The 6,000-nt window shown below is 41.4% G+C and overlaps 1 protein-coding gene across 1 annotated transcript in view; it reads left to right on the forward strand.

The window, feature by feature from the left end:
• The window catches only part of LOC115126107 (cGMP-inhibited 3',5'-cyclic phosphodiesterase 3A-like), a 248,870-nt gene that overhangs the window by 173,737 nt on the left and 69,133 nt on the right, over positions 1-6,000 (forward strand). The window lies entirely within an intron of this gene.

Here is a 6,000-nt window from a genome sequence, read left to right on the forward strand (position 1 = left end):
TAGTCTGTTATAGTAGAGAGGACCAGAACAGTAGTCTGTTATAGAAGAGAGGACCAGAACAGTAGTCTGTTATAGTAGAGAGGATCAGAACAGTAGTCTAATGTTATAGAAGAGAGGACCAGAACAGTAGTCTGTTATAGAAGAGAGGACCAGAACAGTAGTCTGTTATAGAAGAGAGGACCAGAACAGTAGTCTAATGTTATAGAAGAGAGGACCAGAACAGTAGTCTAATGTTGTAGAAGAGAGGACCAGAACAGTAGTCTGTTATAGAAGAGAGGACCAGAACAGTAGTCTGTTATAGTAGAGAGGACCAGAACAGTAGTCTGTTATAGAAGAGAGGACCAGAACAGTAGTCTAATGTTATAGAAGAGAGGACCAGAACAGTAGTCTAATGTTGTAGAAGAGAGGACCAGAACAGTAGTCTGTTATAGAAGAGAGGACCAGAACAGTAGTCTGTTATAGTAGAGAGGACCAGAACAGTAGTCTGTTATAGTAGAGAGGACCAGAACAGTAGTCTGATGTTATAGAAGAGAGGACCAGAACAGTAGTCTGATGTTATAGAAGAGAGGACCAGAACAGTAGTCTGTTATAGTAGAGAGGACCAGAACAGTAGTCTGTTATAGAAGAGAGGACCAGAACAGTAGTCTGATGTTATAGAAGAGAGGACCAGAACAGTAGTCTGATGTTATAGAAGAGAGGACCAGAACAGTAGTCTGTTATAGAAGAGAGGACCAGAACAGTAGTCTGATGTTATAGAAGAGAGGACCAGAACAGTAGTCTGTTATAGAAGAGAGGACCAGAACAGTAGTCTAATGTTATAGAAGAGAGGACCAGAACAGTAGTCTGTTATAGAAGAGAGGACCAGAACAGTAGTCTGTTATAGAAGAGAGGACCAGAACAGTAGTCTAATGTTATAGAAGAGAGGACCAGAACAGTAGTCTGTTATAGAAGAGAGGACCAGAACAGTAGTCTGTTATAGAAGAGAGGACCAGAACAGTAGTCTAATGTTATAGAAGAGAGGACCAGAACAGTAGTCTAATGTTATAGAAGAGAGGACCAGAACAGTAGTCTGTTATAGAAGAGAGGACCAGAACAGTAGTCTGTTATAGAAGAGAGGACCAGAACAGTAGTCTGTTATAGAAGAGAGGACCAGAACAGTAGTCTAATGTTATAGAAGAGAGGACCAGAACAGTAGTCTAATGTTATAGAAGAGAGGACCAGAACAGTAGTCTGTTATAGAAGAGAGGACCAGAACAGTAGTCTGTTATAGTAGAGAGGACCAGAACAGTAGTCTGTTATAGAAGAGAGGACCAGAACAGTAGTCTGATGTTATAGAAGAGAGGACCAGAACAGTAGTCTGATGTTATAGAAGAGAGGACCAGAACAGTAGTCTGTTATAGAAGAGAGGACCAGAACAGTAGTCTGTTATAGAAGAGAGGACCAGAACAGTAGTCTGTTATAGAAGAGAGGACCAGAACAGTAGTCTAATGTTATAGAAGAGAGGACCAGAACAGTAGTCTGTTATAGAAGAGAGGACCAGAACAGTAGTCTGTTATAGAAGAGAGGACCAGAACAGTAGTCTAATGTTATAGAAGAGAGGACCAGAACAGTAGTCTAGAAGAGAGGACCAGAACAGTAGTCTGTTATAGAAGAGAGGACCAGAACAGTAGTCTGTTATAGTAGAGAGGACCAGAACAGTAGTCTGTTATAGAAGAGAGGACCAGAACAGTAGTCTAATGTTATAGAAGAGAGGACCAGAACAGTAGTCTAATGTTATAGAAGAGAGGACCAGAACAGTAGTCTGATGTTATAGAAGAGAGGACCAGAACAGTAGTCTGTTATAGAAGAGAGGACCAGAACAGTAGTCTGTTATAGTAGAGAGGACCAGAACAGTAGTCTGATGTTATAGAAGAGAGGACCAGAACAGTAGTCTGATGTTATAGAAGAGAGGACCAGAACAGTAGTCTGTTATAGAAGAGAGGACCAGAACAGTAGTCTGTTATAGAAGAGAGGACCAGAACAGTAGTCTGATGTTATATAAGAGAGGACCAGAACAGTAGTCTGTTATAGAAGAGAGGACCAGAACAGTAGTCTGATGTTATAGAAGAGAGGACCAGAACAGTAGTCTGTTTATAGAAGGACCAGAACAGTAGTCTGATGTTATAGAAGAGAGGACCAGAACAGTAGTCTGTTATAGAAGAGAGGACCAGAACAGTAGTCTAATGTTATAGAAGAGAGGACCAGAACAGTAGTCTGTTATAGAAGAGAGGACCAGAACAGTAGTCTGTTATAGAAGAGATGACCAGAACAGTAGTCTGGTGTTATAGAAGAGAGGACCAGAACAGTAGTCTGGTGTTATAGAAGAGAGGACCAGAACAGTAGTCTAATGTTATAGAAGAGAGGACCAGAACAGTAGTCTAATGTTATAGAAGAGAGGACCAGAACAGTAGTCTAATGTTATAGAAGAGAGGACCAGAACAGTAGTCTGATGTTATAGAAGAGAGGACCAGAACAGTAGTCTGATGTTATAGAAGAGAGGACCAGAACAGTAGTCTAATGTTATAGAAGAGAGGACCAGAACAGTAGTCTAATGTTATAGAAGAGAGGACCAGAACAGTAGTCTAATGTTATAGAAGAGAGGACCAGAACAGTAGTCTGATGTTATAGAAGAGAGGACCAGAACAGTAGTCTGATGTTATAGAAGAGAGGACCAGAACAGTAGTCTGTTATAGAAGAGAGGACCAGAACAGTAGTCTAATGTTATAGAAGAGAGGACCAGAACAGTAGTCTAATGTTATAGAAGAGAGGACCAGAACAGTAGTCTGTTATAGAAGAGAGGACCAGAACAGTAGTCTGATGTTATAGAAGAGAGGACCAGAACAGTAGTCTGTTATAGAAGAGAGGACCAGAACAGTAGTCTGATGTTATAGAAGAGAGGACCAGAACAGTAGTCTGATGTTATAGAAGAGAGGACCAGAACAGTAGTCTGATGTTATAGAAGAGAGGACCAGAACAGTAGTCTGTTATAGAAGAGAGGACCAGAACAGTAGTCTGTTATAGAAGAGAGGACCAGAACAGTAGTCTGTTATAGAAGAGAGGACCAGAACAGTAGTCTGTTATAGTAGAGAGGACCAGAACAGTAGTCTGATGTTATAGAAGAGAGGACCAGAACAGTAGTCTGATGTTATAGAAGAGAGGACCAGAGAATAGAGGACCAGAACAGTAGTCTGTTATAGAAGAGAGGACCAGAACAGTAGTCTAATGTTATAGAAGAGAGGACCAGAACAGTAGTCTGTTATAGAAGAGAGGACCAGAACAGTAGTCTGTTATAGAAGAGAGGACCAGAACAGTAGTCTGTTATAGTAGAGAGGACCAGAACAGTAGTCTGTTATAGAAGAGAGGACCAGAACAGTAGTCTAATGTTATAGAAGAGAGGACCAGAACAGTAGTCTAATGTTATAGAAGAGAGGACCAGAACAGTAGTCTGTTATAGAAGAGAGGACCAGAACAGTAGTCTGTTATAGAAGAGAGGACCAGAACAGTAGTCTAATGTTATAGAAGAGAGGACCAGAACAGTAGTCTGTTATAGAAGAGAGGACCAGAACAGTAGTCTGTTATAGTAGAGAGGACCAGAACAGTAGTCTGTTATAGTAGAGAGGACCAGAACAGTAGTCTGATGTTATAGAAGAGAGGACCAGAACATTAGTCTAATGTTATAGAAGAGAGGACCAGAACAGTAGTCTGTTATAGAAGAGAGGACCAGAACAGTAGTCTGTTATAGTAGAGAGGACCAGAACAGTAGTCTGTTATAGAAGAGAGGACCAGAACAGTAGTCTGTTATAGTAGAGAGGACCAGAACAGTAGTCTAATGTTTTAGAAGAGAGGACCAGAACAGTAGTCTGTTATAGTAGAGAGGACCAGAACAGTAGTCTGTTATAGAAGAGAGGACCAGAACAGTAGTCTGTTATAGTAGAGAGGACCAGAACAGTAGTCTAATGTTTTAGAAGAGAGGACCAGAACAGTAGTCTGATGTTATAGAAGAGAGGACCAGAACAGTAGTCTGTTATAGAAGAGAGGACCAGAACAGTAGTCTAATGTTATAGAAGAGAGGACCAGAACAGTAGTCTGTTATAGAAGAGAGGACCAGAACAGTAGTCTGTTATAGTAGAGAGGACCAGAACAGTAGTCTAATGTTATAGTAGAGAGGACCAGAACAGAAGTCTGATGTTATAGAAGAGAGGACCAGAACAGTAGTCTGTTATAGAAGAGAGGACCAGAACAATAGTCTAATGTTATAGAAGAGAGGAATAGAACAGTAGTCTGATGTTATAGAAGAGAGGACCAGAACAGTAGTCTGATGTTATAGAAGAGAGGACCAGAACAGTAGTCTGTTATAGAAGAGAGGATCAGAACAGTAGTCTAATGTTATAGAAGAGAGGACCAGAACAGTAGTCTGATGTTATAGAAGAGAGGACCAGAACAGTAGCCTGTTATAGAAGAGAGGACCAGAACAGTAGTCTAATGTTATAGAAGAGAGGACCAGAACAGTAGTCTGTTATAGTAGAGAGGATCAGAACAGTAGTCTGTTATAGAAGAGAGGACCAGAACAGTAGTCTAATGTTATAGTAGAGAGGACCAGAACAGTAGTCTAATGTTATAGAAGACAGGACCAGAACAGTAGTCTGATGTTATAGAAGAGAGGACCAGAACAGTAGTCTGTTATAGAAGAGAGGACCAGAACAGTAGTCTGATGTTATAGAAGAGAGGACCAGAACAGTAGTCTGATGTTATAGAAGAGAGGACCAGAACAGTAGTCTGTTATAGTAGAGAGGACCAGAACAGTAGTCTGATGTTATAGAAGAGAGGACCAGAACAGTAGTCTGTTATAGTAGAGAGGACCAGAACAGTAGTCTGTTATAGAAGAGAGGACCAGAACAGTAGTCTGTTATAGTAGAGAGGATCAGAACAGTAGTCTGATGTTATAGAAGAGAGGACCAGAACAGTAGTCTGTTATAGTAGAGAGGACCAGAGCAGTAGCCTGTTATAGAAGAGAGGACCAGAACAGTAGTCTAATGTTATAGAAGAGAGGACCAGAACAGTAGTCTGTTATAGTAGAGAGGACCAGAACAGTAGTCTGATGTTATAGAAGAGAGGACCAGAACAGTAGTCTGTTATAGTAGAGAGGACCAGAACAGTAGTCTGATGTTATAGAAGAGAGGACCAGAACAGTAGTCTGGTGTTATAGTAGAGAGGACCAGAACAGTAGTCTAATGTTATAGAAGAGAGGACCAGAACAGTAGTCTGGTGTTATAGAAGAGAGGACCAGAACAGTAGTCTGGTGTTATAGAAGAGAGGACCAGAACAGTAGTCTAATGTTATAGAAGAGAGGACCAGAACAGTAGTCTGATGTTATAGAAGAGAGGACCAGAACAGTAGTCTGTTATAGAAGAGAGGACCAGAACAGTAGTCTGGTGTTATAGTAGAGAGGACCAGAACAGTAGTCTGATGTTATAGTAGAGAGGACCAGAACAGTAGTCTGATGTTATAGTAGAGAGGACCAGAACAGTAGTCTGTTTGGGAAAGATTTGATGAAGTGTTATACAGAAGATGATGGCAGTTTGGTTATGTGTGATGAATGTGAGATGATATGGCCTCGACTGTTTTAAAGATGCAGACTTCAAAATTGCACATCAAAGCAACTTTACCGGCTACAGTTCAGATCGGTCAAATGGAAAATAGGGACGTGGATCAGAAAACCAGTCAGTATCTGGTGTGACCACCATTTGCCTCATGCAGCGCAACACACATTGCAGCGCAACACATCTTGCAGCGCGGCACATCATGCAGCGCAACACATCTTGCAGCGCAACACATCTTGCAGTGCGACACATCATGCAGCTCGACACACATTGCAGCGCGACACATCTTGCAGCGCAACACACATCATGCAGCGCGACACACATTGCAGCGCAACACATCTTGCAGCGCGACACATCTTGC

This window comes from Oncorhynchus nerka, linkage group LG9a (assembly GCF_034236695.1).
Source record: "Oncorhynchus nerka isolate Pitt River linkage group LG9a, Oner_Uvic_2.0, whole genome shotgun sequence".
Lineage (NCBI taxonomy): Eukaryota > Metazoa > Chordata > Actinopteri > Salmoniformes > Salmonidae > Oncorhynchus > Oncorhynchus nerka.